Here is a 16,887-nt window from a genome sequence, read left to right as displayed (position 1 = left end):
TGGGTCACATTAAAAGACAAAAACAAAAAAATCTCACAGGAACAAAGAAGTAATTAGATTAATTACATCTTATGGTCCTGAAGCCAGTAAACTTAGAATTCTTACCAGACATTGCTACTTTTTGATAGAAGATACTGTGATTAGTAAATATGTTACCCCTTGCCCCAGATTTATTGATCGAAAAGGACCAACAATAAGAAATATCATTAGTCCCAGCTATCCAGGAATAAGGATGATCGTACCTTGCTGGTCCTTAAGAACAAAGGGCTTTTTTAGTGTGGGCTTGTTCCATTTTCAGACTAGCAGTTAATAAGGTAAAAAACTTAATTTTTTATAATAACAATCCAGTTTATTAGATTAAGGGCACCATTAACTGTCAAACACATTTTGTGGTATATGTTTTGATTTGTAAATGCCATAAAACATACGTTGGCAGTACAATTAAACACCTGCGAGACAGAATTTGGGAATGCTTCCGAGCAGGGAAGCAGGGAGATCCTAAACATCCGATTGCAATGCATAATTTGGAATGTAATGCACAGAATACACATCGACATTCTCAATTTCATGGATTAGAGACAGCAACAGTTGACCCCAAAGGTAGGAATTTTGGCCTCAAACAGATGTCAGGAAGTGACATAGATCATGAAATTAAAAGCAGCAGAACAAGGAATAAATATCGACAATGAACTGCATTATTTCTTAGGTGACTGCGGAAGATTACTATAAGGAAGACAGAGTCTTGGTACTCCAATTTTTACTCTTTTACGATTCAACTTTAAATAACATGGACTCGATACACCCATGCTCGAATTCTACTATGAGATTTTAACATAACTTCTTTGAGCAGCACTTTTTAGACAATATATTGCTATTATGATTAATAGACTTGTTCATTAGTACTTCACGCATAAACAGAGCAAATGACAAAATACTGAGCAGTGGTAACTTGTACGTTTATGAGGAATAACAAGGTTACTCGGAACACTATGAAGACTTAAACTTGGTAAGCCCTGCCTTATTGAGGTTTATGGTTTGAGGATATACCCATTCTCTGCTTTCATATAAAAGTTAATTTTTTATTTTTTTGTTTATTTTTCAATTTCACAAAGCTATAGGACAATAGTGCAAAAGATACAGAACACCCCCCCCCCCAGTGTGACAGCATGTACACAGTTCATTAGTTAGTGCATCGTACAGTCAGTTTACATAGTGGACCACCTTATCATACAGTTCATATCAACATCACTCATATGGATCCAGAACTCCTGTTGCATCTTGAGGGCTAGACAGCAAATAGGCGGTCAGGGGTCACCAGATATCTTTGGGCCGGGAGGGGACAGGAAGCTCCTCCGTGTAACACGGGAGCTGATCTCTGCAGAACGCAAGGTCCTTAATCCCGTCTCATATTTGAGCCACTTTCTGTTTTGCCAGTAAGAGCGCTATCAAGACCAGCCGTCTGTTTTCTGTTTTTTGGTTTTAGGCCCTTCACCAGCCCTAGCAAGCAGATCCTGAGCGAGCAGTTCACAGTTTCCATCACAATGTTTGTTAAAGCTTGCATAACCAACAGCCAAAAGTCATGCACCTTAACACAATCCCAAGCCAGATGGTGGAAATCCACCTCACGTGTCCCACACCGTTTACAACTACCTACCTCCCGCAACCCGTACCTGTGAAGCTGAAGTGGCATGTAGTATATTTGTTGGAGGTATTTAAAGTGTATGATGCGCAGATTACAGTTGGCTTTAAGGCGCCTGGTCATGTCACAGCAGAAGTCCCAATCTTTCTCATCCAGCGTCTCACTCAGAGTCTGCTCCCAGCGCACACGTGCCAGGTTGGAAGCGGGCGCCGTATCAGCTTGCAGGGTATATTATACAGCCGTGTAACCAATCTCCCTCGTGATGACCCTGATAGTAATGTCTGAAGAGAGGCTAATGTGTCTGGTGCAGCAGGGTGTTTGTCGTTAAAAACTTTTAGGGCTTCCCACAGCCTATAATATGCAAAGATTGACATTGGGGTAGATCCGTGATTATCCTTCAATTCGGCCATCAGGATAAAGTTGCCCTTTGGATCGACGTCCCCCATTGTAACCAGGCCCATTTTTTGTGAGCGTGTCCAGCGTTTGTTTTTCTTGAGTAACTGAGAGATCAGGATGGTGCACTATTGAAAGAGCCAGAGCATACACAAGCTGTACGCCTGCGCGCACCTGATCATCACCCGCCATGCTCGCACTGTACAATCCACAGGACACATGTCTCTGAACGGGTGGGTGAGCTTTGTCTTCGAAATAAGGGCCACCAAGGGATCAGGAACCATATCCAACGGAGGATGGAAGAACCAATTGTGTGCAAATTGGACTTGCGCACATAAGTAATAAAAATATAAATCAGGGGCCACGAATCCTCCCTGTGAATACGGCTTGGTCAGCGTTCCCCAGCTACATCTGGGGGCCTTATTTGCCCATATCAAGAGCAATATTATCGAGCAGAGTCGAGTGAAGAAGACCTTCGTTAATTTGATAGGGACATTGGCGAACAGGTACAAAAACCGGGGGAGAATGACCATTTTTGTGACTGCTATTCTGTCCGCTAGATAGAGGGGCAATCCCAACCATCTAGTCACTTGGTCCTCCAAGGTACCACAAGGGCTCCGTCGTCTATTCTAGAGGATACACCATCGGGAACTGCGCAGTGAGAGGGAAAATAGAGGACTTTCCCCCATTGATTCGGAGCTCAGAGAGATGTTCATATCTCAGGTACGCCCGAATGAGAGCATGCAAGTTCTTCTTTGGGTCACAGATATATAACACCATGTCATCGGCATACATGGAGAAGATCAAGTGGCGCTGACTAAACTGCAAAGCTGCCTTCGCATACCACTGTCTCACGACAGAAGCCAGCGGTTCCATCAGGATGGCAAAAAGGATGGGTGACAGCCGGCAGCCCTGTCTGGTCCCTTATGAATTTTAAAGGGTTGCAAGTGACAGTTATTAATACGCACCCTCGCTGTCGGTGCCGTGTAGAGGACTTCTATCAATCTGAGAAATGGAAGTGGCAGACCCATTCTATGTAATGTGACAAACATATAGCCCCACCTGACTGAATCAAATGCCTTAGCGGCGTCCAGAAACACCACCGCCGCTCTGCACTCCGGCTCTAGATGGTGCAAGACCACGAAAAGCGTGCACAAATTCTGAGACGTGGAACAAGAGGGCACAAAACCTGACTGATCCGGTAAAATCATGGGTCTGGTGATCTCCAGACTGGATTACGGAAATGCCCTGTATCTAGGAGCTCCTGCCTCAGTCATAAAAAAACTGCAATACGCCCAAAATGCAGCCGCCAGACTCCTTACAGGAACCAAGTCCAGATGTTCGGCCAAACCGGCTCTTAAAAGTCTCCACTGGCTCCCGATCAAAGAAAGGGTCACTTTCAAGTCCTTATGCATCACACATAAGTTATTGCAAGGCAAAGGCCCGCCAATCCTGAAATCCCTCATCAATCCCTACCACCCTAACAGACAACTCAGGTCTGATTCCCTCTCCCTTGCCTGCATTCCAAGAATAAACAGAGCCCGTTCGGGGGGAAGATTGTTTTCCTACAACGCTCCTAAATTGTGGAATTCTCTTCCGCTTTCCATTCGAAGAGAACACAATCTACTCCCCATCCGCAGGCAACTAAAAACCTGGCTCTTTCCATAATGCTTATCTCCCCCCTCCCCTCCTGGAATAATAGGTTTTATGTCAGCGCTGGGACGCCCCAGGGTAGCTACGCGCTTTAGAAGTCTAAAAATAAATAAATAAATAAGTGACCGACAATAGAGGGCGTAGTTTAGTGGCAACAATTTTGGCGATTAATCTAGTGTCAATATTCAGCAACAATAGGGAACGGTACAACTCGCAGCTGTCTGCCCGTTTCCCGGGCTTCAGCAGCGTGACAATTAACGCTTCTTGGAGTGTGGGTGGGAGCACGCCGGTCTCATGCGCTTCGCTATACATATTTACCAGAAGGGGGGGGGGGGGGGGGGGGAGCGATTAGATCAGCATATTCTTTATAAAATTACCCGGGCAGTCCATCGAGGCCCTCAGACTTACTAGAGGGTAGCGACTGAATAGCATCCTTTACATCCTCTACTGTGATTGGTTGTATTAGATACTCCAGATGAGCATCAGAGCCAGAACAAAGCCATCTCTTAAAAAAAACTCATACATTTCCTCACTGTCTGCATCATCCTCTGATCCATAAAGCGAGGTATAGTAGTCTCTGAAGCAGTCCAAGATATCTGGGAATTGATGATGTATTGTCCCATCTGCCCCCACTACTTCGGTGACATATGCCAGAGACTGCCTCCACTTGAGTTTTGCTGCTAGTGTAAGGCCCGTGCGCCCACCTTCACTATATGAACGAGCCCTCTGCCGAGACATATGCTGTATTTCTTGCTCAGCTGTCTCATTATATTCAGTTATTAGCGGCCTAATCTCTGCCAGCGCATGCGTGTGCAACATACGGTCGTATTCTCTGTCACAGCGCCCTTTCTCACCCTCGAGGAGTTTCATAGGTGAGCGAAGGGCCTTTAGAACCCAGGACTGGAGGCCTAATCAGGTCCCTCGGATTGTGGCCTTGAAGGCTTCCCAATGCGTACCTGCGATTTCAACAATACCGACATTCTCCTCGAAGAACAGTTCTATTGCTTGATGGACCCATTCCCGAAAGATCGGATCCAGTAAGTAAGATGGTTGTACGCACCACTGGAATGGTTGATGATGTATGGGGGAATGTTGATATCGAACATTACCAGAGCGTGATCAGAGAGTGTTCAGGGCATATGCTTGCCACCAGTCACCCCAGAGGTCAATGACTCAGAGATGATCCAAAAATCTAGTCTGGACCATGATTTGTGTACTGCCGATATAGATGTGCCTTCCCTCGCAGTCAGATGTCTATCTCTCCCGATATCCCTCATGTGAAATGTATGCATAATATCATGTATTACTTTACTTGACAGTTTCCCCTGCCAGGACGTGTCTGTTCTTCTGTCAGCATCCGGATCTAGGTATGTATTCATGTCACACCCCATAGCACTAGATCGGATTGTGTTTGGAATAATTTAGTTTTGAGCTGTGGAATAAATCGGGATCATCGATATTAGGGCCATGTGTGTTTATAATCGTAAGGACCGTGCCCGCCAGGTTCCCCCGCACCAGGGTGAATCGCCCTAGGTGGTCAGATTCAGTCGATAATAGCTTGAATGGTGTTCCTTTTTTAACCAAAATCATCACCCCTCTAGCATAGTTAGAATAGGAGGCGGATGCTTTTACCATTGCCTACCTGCATCCTACTCGACCCTCTCCCACCTTGTGTCCGGTGCGTCTCCTGTAAAAGAGCCAGCTGGACGTGGTGTCTGTCCAGATAGGCAAACACCAGTCTAATTTTTATTTTAGGATTATTCAGTCCCTTGATTTTCCAAGTCACCAGACGAATATCACGGTCACCCCCAATTGTTGCGTATCGGTAATGTTGCTCGTGCACGGTCGCACTCACCATGCACTTCCAAAACAGATGTTCCTGCTGTACCTTTTGCGGCACACTTTAAAAACCGAGAAACCAACCCTCCCCCACCCACGGCAGCATCCCAATCACGCAAAAGACATGTCCCCAATAACCTTAGCAATAAACAAGAAACCAACTTGGGTAATACCCACATGGGTGACATCCAGGCGTGGTCGGGCATGATGACCACAAACTCACCGTGCACATGTATGTAGCGACATTTAATCCATTTCCACCCAACAGCAGTAATAGACCCGTTGACATTTACACATCATCAGTAAGTTTGATCCCTGATGTGGGCTTCTCCACAACAATGTGTATATATAGCATAGTGCTATAGATACTCTGGACATGTGCAGAACCAGTCCCTTCGTATGATCTGCCCTGCAGTACAGCAGAGGCCTTGCACAACTACTGCTCAGAGTACCAATGTGCGGACAGAACACGCCTCGTGAAAAACATCCCTCAATATAGAGATGCAAGGTGACATGTCCTGAGTAGCTAATTCACCTGTAAGCAACATTAGCCTATATAACATTTCTATGGATAACAGTCATGACCTCCCATCAGTGGATAGAAAAAAAAGACATGTCATGTAGCAAAATTGAGCGGCAACCCCTAGTTATTCACAGATTGCACCTCCGAGAGCGTGCCTTCAAGTCTTCTGATTTAGCTCTGATGACCTCCAGAAGCTTCTCCATTTCTCTGCACTGACCCGTCGTGGCATGTGATTCATCCTCCACCGCTGATATTCGTTGCTCAGCCATTGCGAGTCTTTCACTTTGCTTATCCAGCGTGGACTGCATTTTGTCCATCCGTATGGACAGTCCGTCGATCTTGCCATTGATGGCTTGTAGGCTCTAGCCTGGAGTGTGCGTGCCTGTCGGACGGGACGACTGACTAGCGTCAAAGGACAGTTTAGTTTGCTGTTTGTCCGTCTTACCCATGTCGGTAGGTAGCTTGCGAGGCCCAGGCACCCCACTCCAGAGCAGACCTCTGTGCTCTACTGCCTTGCCTCAAAAGGGGTGCCGCCCCACTATTCGCTGCACTGGTTTACCTTGCCAATGTCAGGGGCTGTCGCAACACCAGCAGCAGTACGATGCTTCCGGAGTTACGCTGATGTGAGCTACCGCCTTATCAGTTCTTGGCAGTGCACAACCGCTGTCTCCCTCAGAGTATCTGCCCCCAGACCATAAGGCGCCCCAGCAGAGCCGTGCCGGTGTGAGTGGTTGTAGAGAATATACTTCAAGAGCAATGCGCTGCGGCCGCTTGTCTTCAACCCGCAGTGCAATGGTCCCAGTCACCCTCCCCGCGACGTAGGCCCAGCACCCGGGCAGTCGTGTCAACACAGCGCTATTCCAAGCTGGATCGTACACGTGGTAAAAATGCCACTCGCCGATGTGGTCCGGTGCACTCCAGGGCCACTATTGTGTCGCCAGTGTCAAGTCCTGGCACATGTGTGCCACCACCCAAGGCATAACCAGCGCGCCCGCTGCATCCCTCCCCCGCAGGCACTTGGGATATCAAGGCTCGTGGCTGGATATGTGGCTTGTCATATCAGTCTCATGGGCAACTCGCCACCCCGTAGCCGACGTGCACAGCGCGGGTTTCACCTGCGCACACTGCCGGATACCAATCTCGAACTCGAGGCCAGGCGTCCAGCCTCGCTCACTTTTTTACAGGCCTCATATAATATCGGGACTGACAGTTTGCGGTCGCAACCCCTTACTGCAAGCGGCAGATGTGTTAGAACCGGATTCCCATATCAAACCAGGGCTTCTTGTTGCTGTTCCCCGGCCGGCGACAGCACTCGCAATTGGGGGTCCCACATTCAGCTCACCGGAATGGGCCATCTGCAGGCCATCAGCTCAGATCACAGCGGTCGCGCGTCACTGGCTTCCACACCGCACCGCGGCTATGCAATCCAGTTCAGCAGCCATAAATGTTGATCCGCCAAGTCCAGCCTATGGAGCCGCTGTGACGATTCAAAAAGGGGTGGTGATGGACAGAGTATCTGAATTAAGCAGAACACGCCTACCCAGTCAAAAGATCAGGGCTTGATCCATCACCGTTTAGCTCACTGCACCATCCCAGTTCAGAACCTGGCTACATGCAAATTAGTCTGACCCTGGCCCAGTGCATCATCGGAACAGGGCAGACCAAACTACCAAGCCAATTCTTTACTGGAAAGGAAACAGAATTCCGGGGACCGGTTTCTGGCATTACAGCCGTCTTCGGCCCGGCTTGCTTGAATCCTGATGGTGCAGTGAGCAAGGGACTCATGTCTGAGCATACCCTTCCACACTTGTGGTGGCCAAAACGATTCAAAAGGGGGTGGTGATGGACAGAGTATCTGAATTAAGCAGAACACTCCTACCCAGTCAAAAGATCAGGGCTTGATCCATCACCGTTTTTTAGCTCACTGCACCATCCCAGTTCAGAACCTGGCTACATGCAAATTAGTCTGACCCTGGCCCAGTGCATCATGGGAACAGGGCAGACCAAACTACCAAGCCAATTCTTTACTGGAAAGCCGCTGTAGCAGCAAAGTCTCTGTTGCGGGAGATAGGCCCGGATTATGTCCCCACGCCAAGCCGCAGCTCAGTTCAGTCGGTCCGCCATCTTGTGCGCCAGTGTACCTGCAGGCCGCAGTTCAACGTCCTGATTCTGGCACTCCACCATCGCTGCTCGGCACTTAAATACAGCAGGAGATTCCTCTGCACATTCTTAAGGTAGGGATGTCATTATAGCATGTCGATGTGCGATGGGCCCGCTAATTTATGACGGATTGTTAGCCGGACCGGCAGAGCCTCACTACAGTGCGGCCATCTTACCTCGGGCTCGCTAGCGCCCCCTCCGTCCTATGCTTTCATATAAAGGTTACATCGATTTTTCATTCACTCTATTATGACAATTTAAAATGCCAATTAGTTATGTGGACACTTGTACTGTAGAACGTGCACAGTCCTTTCTTGGTATTGGCACAAAATATATAGTTTTGGCAGCCATGATCAGTTTTGTCTCTAAAATCTATGCCTAAATATTTATTTTAATTTATTTTAAAGGTTTTATATAGCGCTGGCTAGACCCGGAGGTATCAGAGCGCTTTACATGAGTATCAGATCATAGTTACAGGTTACATCGTTACAAAGGTTACACAGTTATTAGAGCATGGTAAAATAGTTACTAGTAAGGTCGAGATAAACAATGAGCACAAATACTTAAGGGGAAGAGTAGGCAAGGGGAGAGATTCATGGGGAGAGGGGGTAGGAGCAGGGGATGTAGACAGATAATGAAGGTGGGAAAGAGGAGGGGAGGGTGAGAGACAGCATGGAAAGAGGAGGGGAAGGGCGACGGGGACACAAACTGGTAGACGAGTCAAAGCAATGTCCAAAGTCCAGTAAGCGGTGATCCCAGGGGAAGTGGTATCACTTCCCTATCTCTGTTGCGAGAGGCTCCCTTTATGCAGTGGACTCTCGCAGAGGGGTCTCTGAGACTCCAAGGCCTACATACTGGTTCCTTCCCCAAAAAGGGGAGAGGGAGTGCTTTGACAAGGGGTACCATACCATACCTCAGATGTGAGTGGCTCCCTTGGAGCAGTGGACTCTCTCAGCTGGTTCGCTGAGATTCCAGAGTATAAATATTGGATCTTTCCCCAACAAGGGGAGGAGTGCTTAGTTAAAGGGCACAAAGGACAGGGGGCTAGGCAGAGTAGCAAGCAAGGGGAGAGATTCAGGGGAAGAGGGGAGAGGAGCTAGGGAAGTAGACAAAGAGAGAAAGAGTACTGAATGGGAACATATTTAATTAATGAGTTATTATATAGCGCTGGCTAGACCCGGAGGAATCAAGAGCGCTTTACATGAGAAACAATAATATTGCAATTTACATCAGTTAAAAGTTACATAAGTATCAAGAAAAGCATTTAAAGAACATAGGGGACAAGGTAAATGGAGCAAGGAAGGGTAAGGGGGTAGGGTAAAGGGGTAGGAGGAAGATAGGACATAGAGACGAGGGAAAAATCTGCCCAAAGTCCGGCTGGGTGGGTGACAGCAGAGGGGGGAGGTGGGGCCACAACCAATCTCCTAGATAATAGACAGAGGAGCTAGCTTCATGAGCAGAAAACATGGTAGGAGACAAGGTGTGTAGGACGCATAGATCCAGTCCAGGATTCCTTGCACAGTGTCCAGCTTGGAGTGAAGCTCTGAAATCCGCCGGTCGGCTCTTTTTTTAGACTTCAGTAAGTGATTTCTTCCCAGCTTTGAGGGCACTGTAGGCTTCACCTTTAAGTCTCTCAGCTTCTTCAGAAAGGGTCTCCATTTTGAGAGAAAACATCTCGCTCTGAACCAGTTGATAGAACCCTATGTCCACATCACTCACAGGAGAAACTTTCTCTTTGAGACTACGGGCAAACTTCACAATCTTTACTCCATTCTTGTCCACCACTAATGCCTTTTTCTCCTTTTGTAGCTGGACTAGCGCCAGGCAGAAGACAGTTTAATCCCTGCAGACTTCGGAGCAGAGAGAGCGCAGTTCAGGGAGGGATATTATAGGGTGCGAAGACAATGGAGACTCTTCGTAGGTGTGAAATAACGCAGCAGCCTTCTACTTTATGAGTTAAAGAACTTCAAAGGGCTCATCTGCAGGGACCTTGCTCCCACTTAGTACCGCTGATAATGTCCACTTCAAGGGCTTTACCACGAGCAGCCCCACTCCCCATGAGATCCAGCCACTTTCCACTCAAGCCACAAACTGAGTTTCCTTCTGCAGCTCGCCACGCCTAATCATCTCCTCCAGCACTGTACTCAGCCCCAAGGGAGCACTGCCCTTGCAATTGAATATTTCCTGCAGCTCTTTTAGGGTGCGGGACACTGCTTCATTGCGGCGTAAGCTGCTGACCACCAGCAGAACCCAGAATGCCATCTTGCTGTCCTATTCAGTGGTGTTTACATCCCAACTCTGCTTGAAAGCTGAGAAGAGGAAGTCCATCCGCTCATCATCCTCCCACTCTGGGGGCAGGTCCACTGGGACTGACATTGTTGCCTTAGGAGCGGCTGAACCCCACACTGTAAGTGTCTGGGAAGCTCGGTGTCTAGGATTATTGCTTTTGTGTACCCTGCTCCCCCTCCCTTGCTTAAACGGTCAGATAAATATTAATATGGTTTGTGATTTACTTTTAGATCAACTCCAATGAGCAGGCTGCTTTCTTTACTTGTGCGAGATAGTTTTAGGATGCATATGGGTTCTCAAATTTGGTTTTTATGCAACATAATATGATACATATCATCAGGTAGAGAGATTTTTAGGTATAATTGAGTGTCATTGGCATACATGTAATAGTGTATGTTTATGCAATTCAGAATTTCGGTGAGGGGTTCCATGTTTAAGTTGAAAAGCGTGGCGCGGATCATTGAGGCACTCAACTGAGACCGGTGTACTGATAGATAGGGAATAGATGATTTTCATTCTACTATATCTGGATCTGAAACCAGACTGGAATTGGTCCAGGAGTTGAAACTGTTCTATGTGATTACAGAGTTGTTTCTGAACGCATTTCTCAAGTAGCTTGGCTAAAGTCATGCTATCAGGAATTGCCCGCAAGTTGTTAGGATCAGATAAGACTACATTAGGCTTCTTTGGGATGGGGTGGCTTGTCCTATTTTGAGGCAGTCAGGAATCAGGCCCTGCATGAGAGATTGGGGGACTATCTTAGACCAGAGTGGGAGCACAGCAGATCCAAGCTCTTATAAGCACTTGGCAGGCAGCGGATCAATGAAATAGTTCAGCATCATCTGGTATTGAAAAGGTATTCCACAACGCGTTCCTTTTTGGAGTATACTCCATGTAGCCCGAAAGAGAGAAACTCGCTAACGGTAACCATGGAGAGGGAGTGGGCCTGAAAATATGTATTTGGTATGGGGAATTGTAGTTCTAGTTAAATATTCTTGTCTTGTCTCCGAAGTGAATAAAGAACTTCTCCTTAAGTATACCGTGCTAGTGGTTGAGTGGTTTGCTTGTTGCTTGATGACTTTGAAGAGTTTTTTCGGTCTGTTTTTGGCATTGTCTAGTTCTGATTTAAAGTGATTGGCTTTGGCGCAACAGATGTTTTTGTGATACGCACTTCTTGTCATCCTCAACTCCGTGTGGTTCATTATGGAAGGAGAGTTTCTCCATGATCTCTCGGCCACTCTTAGTTTGCGTCTTTTATCGTTAAGGGAGAAATTGAACCAGGGATTGGATTGTTTGCTGGGAATCCTTTTGAACAATACCCAGGTGTTCACCAGGTAGTATCCAGGTACATACACATCTTTACTTTCAACTGATGAAACGGATATGCAAGCGTTCTTCCTTATTAATAAAGAGTGATAGTGGAAAGATCGAAGCCTGTTTTATATAGAATGAGTGAAGTATAGCCATCTGCTCACAAATCATTCAAAACACCTTTAACCAGTCTAGTGCTAGACCATTGATACCACAATCTTTCAATCTTGTATACAAGATATTATGATCAATGGTGTCAAAGGCTTAAGGGAGGTCCAGGAGCACTAAGGCTCCCAGCCCCTGTGCATACATTAATCTGCAAAGATCCTCTAGGACAGAGATCACTACCAGTATGGTGCTCGCTCTGGGCCTAAAACCAGCTTGAAAAGGATCAAGATCATTGTTAGATTTCACAAAGTTCTGAAGTTGGAGAAAAACCCATCACTCCAATCATTTCAAGAGATGGGCTAAAAGATAAATGGGTCTAAAAGTGCAGGGGTTAGAGGGAGAGTTGAGTGGATCTTTATTTTTATGAACACTAACTTCCAGACATGAGGACCCCTACATGTTTCTGCACATATTTTGAAGGAATACGATCTAGCGGTACCCCCAGTGGGTGGGGGGAGGGGGGGGGGGGTGTTGGTTGGACACCATTTAAAATTATTTTAATGAGATGTGCCATTTCTAGGGAGAGAAATTGCTCTAGTGTTGCGTCAACTGTACAAAACGTGACAATGGATTTAATGAGAGATGGCTTAAGAGGTTATTTGGATGCAAATGTTCGTCCTAAACGAAGTTATTGTAACAGAAAATTTCGATAGTGTCTTACAGAGTTTAAGGGAGGTGAGAATGTCATTTTGCAATCCAGTAGGTTTTTGGAGCGGTCTTCTAATGGAGAAAAGTACTTTAGGAAACTGTAGGCGTTCTGCAATCCACATAAGTAGATTTTATTTTATTCCTTTATTTTAGATTAATATTCTTTTGCTTTAGATGAGTATATAACCTTGCAATCCAATGAATGGCCTTTAAGCCATCTACATTCTAGTTGGCAAAGCTCAAGTTTTAGTTTTTTTTTTTGTATAATCAACTTTATTGGTTTTTTAATAACAATCAAATTCATTGGCAGCAAATCAAGTATCATATCATCATATACAGTCGACAAAGATAAAGGTGGCCCCGCCGGACTGGGTGTGATAATCCCAAAACATTGCAGATGTACAAAAATAGTCGGACCCTCACACTGGTAACAAATTGAACTATTTACCCCACACTTTACCGAATAATTCGGGGCAACCCCGGGCCTCAAAGAGAGACTCCTCCTGCAATCCACACCAATCCACTCCGCTCTTCCATTTCCGTACAGTCGGCGCCTTGGCCTGAGACCGGAGCGCAGCTATATCTTTCGCCACCGCCACTGCTGTCTCCAGGAAACGCTTGTCTGCCCTGGAGCCATCCAGGCCGTCGAACACGCCCAACAGCAAGCACCTCGGGTCATGGGGAACCTCCCACCCTAGGGCCTGCGTGAGCTCGAGTTCCACCCCTCTCCAGAACGGCGCCAGAGCCGGGCATTGCCATACCATGTGATAGAAATCTGCTGGAGCAGACTTGCAGCGCGCGCATGCAGGGGAAGATCTCATACGGGCCCGGAAAAGGCGTGCCGGAGTGAGGTATGCCGCGTGGAGGTAGTAAAGTTGGACCAGGCGCAACTTTGAGGTTGTAGTCAAGGTTTTAGGTGCCATAAGGGCATCCTGCCAGTCCGCCTCCTCCAGAGGGCCTAGTCACCCCTCCCAGCGAGCCCGGAGCTGGTCCAGGGACGCAGAACCGCTGTTCACTAGTGACCGGTATATTCGGGACACCCCCCCCCTGCCCAGGTTCCCCATCACCTGCGCCTCCAGGGGACTGAATTCCAGGAGAGAGGTGGGGGATGGAATGTGAGTGTGAAGGGCGTGTCTGAGTTGTAGATACTTATAGAATTGGGTATGAAGAACGTTGTTGTAGGTCAGCAAAGGATCGAATGAGGTGACCCACCCACACGTCTCCAAGCAGCAAGATCCCAATAAGGTCCCGGCAGCGGAACCCTTGCAGGGACGAGACCTCCCTCAACCAAGCACCATTCCACAACGGTGTTTGTCTGGTGAGTTTCTGGTCCCATTGCACGTGGCAAAGGGCTGTACGCCAGGCCGTAAGCACCGTCCTAGTGACTGGGGGGTAGAGCTTGCGGCACCGGGCAGCCATATAAAAATGCCTGAATCTGCGCGAAGTCCATTGTTTGGAGTTCCACCCGGTATGCTGGGTCGGACCAGCCGCCCGCAAACTAGTCGTGGATCACGATAAGTTTCGTGGCCAGGTAGTAGAGGTGGAGATTGGTCACCCCCATACCTCCGTCAAAGGGGGGAATAAGACAGTGTGCCAGGGACAATCGCGGCCTCCCTCCTCCCCATAGAAACCGGGCGAGAACGCCGTCCAGTTCCCGGAACCAGCTATGGTGATATTTTGCAAAGTGTAGAGAAAGCGGGGGGAGAATCATCATTTTAAAGAGCGCACTCCTGCCCAGGGGGTTGAGGGGAAGGGTCTGCCATTTCTTGAGGTCTGCCTTCATCCTAGTGACCAAGGGTGCGGCATTCAGGGCCCATTCGAGCTCCAGCAGGGGGGTAATCCACACGCCCAGGTACTTGAATGATTGACTCTGGAGGGGGATAGCCGTCTGCCAGTCAAAACACGCCAGAGAGGGGTGCAAAGGGACCAGGGGTGATTTTGCCGGGTTAAGTCGAAGTCCAGAGACCCACTCGAAGGGGAGAGGACCTCCAGGCATCTAGGGCCGGAACGGTCCGGATCTGCCAGATAAAGCAGAGCTATCTTATCAACCTGGCTCAGGTCCCAGGCCCAACCCTGGATGAGAGGGTCCTGATGGATGAGCGCTGCCAGGGGCTCTATCGCCAACGCGAATAAGAGCGGCGAGAGCGGGCACCCCTCACGGGTGCCCCTCCGGTTTGGGAATGTCTCGCAAAGCTCGCCATTAATGAGGACACGGGCCCTGGGGTTACTATAAAGGACCCTGATCAGGCGACGGAAGGGAAGACCAAATTCCATCCTCTCCAGTACATCCTCAAGGTAGCTCCAATCCACCGTATCAAAGGCTTTCTCAAAGTCGATGAAAAGCAACGCCAGAAACGGGGTCAGGTGATGACGGTGGGCCATACACAGGTGGAGGCGACTAATGCAGTGACGGGTACCCCTGGCAGGCACGAACCCAAATTGATCGGGGTGGACCAAGTCTTGTAGGAGGGGACAGAGTTGCTGAGCTAGCACGGTGGCAAAAATCTTAACCTCCGTATTAAACAACGAGATCGGGAAGTAATCCACACAGTCCAGGGAGGGCGGTTGCGTCTTTGGGATGACCACAATAGGGGCCACGTCGGTTTCAGGCGGGAAGGACCCCTCTTCCACCACATGATTGAATAGCTCCACCAAGTGGGGCACCAATTCATCTCGGAAGGCCGCGTGTACTCTTGGGGGTATCCGTCGGGTCCGGGTGTCTTGCCTGGATGCAGTAGTGAAATTGCCCCGTGAATTTCTTCCGGGGTGAAGGGGTGGTCCAAGGTATCAGCGGTCGCCTGGGGGAGACATGGTAGCCAAGTACCGGTCTCATCCAGCAAGCCTGCCAGGGGAGCGCAAGGAGGGCGGGCGGCGTATAAGGTCGCCTAGTAGCCCGCAAAAGTTTGCGCAATGCAGAGGACGTTACATTGTGGACCCCAGTGTCCGTCTGAATCTCGGGGATAATGCGGTTTTGGGGTAGGACACTAGGTTGTGGAGAAGCTTGCAATTTTTAATTGCCTCATCCATAAATACGTGTCACCGAAGAGCGCCAGAGCGTTTTAGCGGACTCCATCGAGATCTGACAAATCTCATCGCGGACCATTGCTAGTTGTCGAGAGGAGTCATCGCTACCGTTGGTCAGTTGGACGCTTTCCAATTGCACTGCCTGAGTCTCCAGCTGCACGAGCTGGGCGGCCTGCTCCACACGTTTTGGGTGGATCAGTCCTCTGGTCACACCCCGAACGACAGCCTTGCCGGCCTCCCACAGTGTCCCTGGTGAGGGGACTGAGCCTGTATTAGTGGAGAAGTAGTGACGCAATTCCTGCCCAAGGGACTCCACCAGCGCGGAGTCTTGCAGGAACCAGGCGTTCAGCCGCCAGGCCGCCCGTGGACCAGCAACGGATGTTCCAATACGGAGGGAGACGGGGGAGTGATCCGAGATTCCCCTGGGCAATATAACGGCCCCAGACAACAATTGGCAGTCTGTGCCGGGCATCAGGATGAGGTCTGTATGGGAGTGGGTATAGTGAGACGCCGATGTGTGGGTGTATTGTTCTTTGCGGGGGTTCCATAACCTCCATACGTCACAAAGGCCGATGACCAACCAGAGAGGCTCCTCGCAGAGGCTAGACGATGCGCCGACGGGGTGCCCGTCGCGTCACGTGAAGGCTGCAAGACGGCGTTAAAGTCTCCCCCAACGAGAGGAAATTACCAGTGCGAGGCGCCGAAGGCTTGACGTCCGGAGCGCAGGGGGGAACGTAAGTGCACAGGAGGTTCATAGGGTGTCCCTCAATCGTCCCCGACATGGCCACATACAAGCCCTGCGCATCAGTCTAGGCTCTAGCCAGGGTAAAGGGAAGCCTCTTTCTGAGCAGAATGGCCACCCCTCAGGAACCCTGCGCGAAACCCGAATGCCAAACCCTGTCAAACCCATAGAGGGCTAGGAAATTGCATTGTGAACCCATGAGGTGCGTTTCCTGGAGAAACAGAATGTCAGGCATGTGGCGGTGGACAGCACGGAGGACGGCCGTACGCTTGATTCGGTCTAGGAGGCCATTGACATTCCAGGAGAGGATGTGGAGAGGTCTATTAAGGGTGTAAGACTTCTAGAGGGGCGATATGTGGAGGGGTGAATGCAAGCATGGGTTCATGCTCAATCCAAGGGAAACACCCACTCGGACCCAGGGCCTAAAGATGAGGGTAGGAGAAGTAGTGATCTGCTTGCCGACTGCGGGAGCATCTAGGAACACACGGCTACCAATGA

General features: G+C 48.8%; 1 protein-coding gene and 1 pseudogene across 1 annotated transcript in view; both read right to left on the bottom strand.

Moving 5' to 3' along the window:
* Positions 1-16,887, bottom strand: part of LOC144828755 (COP9 signalosome complex subunit 5) — a 194,641-nt gene that overhangs the window by 114,747 nt on the left and 63,007 nt on the right. The window lies entirely within an intron of this gene.
* Positions 9,632-10,583, bottom strand: LOC144826822 (charged multivesicular body protein 7 pseudogene; annotated as a pseudogene).

The sequence above is a fragment of the Lissotriton helveticus genome, chromosome 4_1 (genome assembly GCF_964261635.1).
Source record: "Lissotriton helveticus chromosome 4_1, aLisHel1.1, whole genome shotgun sequence".
NCBI classification, from domain to species: Eukaryota; Metazoa; Chordata; class Amphibia; order Caudata; family Salamandridae; genus Lissotriton; species Lissotriton helveticus.
Note: the sequence above shows the minus strand (reverse complement) of the source record. Positions and strands in the feature narration are given on the sequence as shown.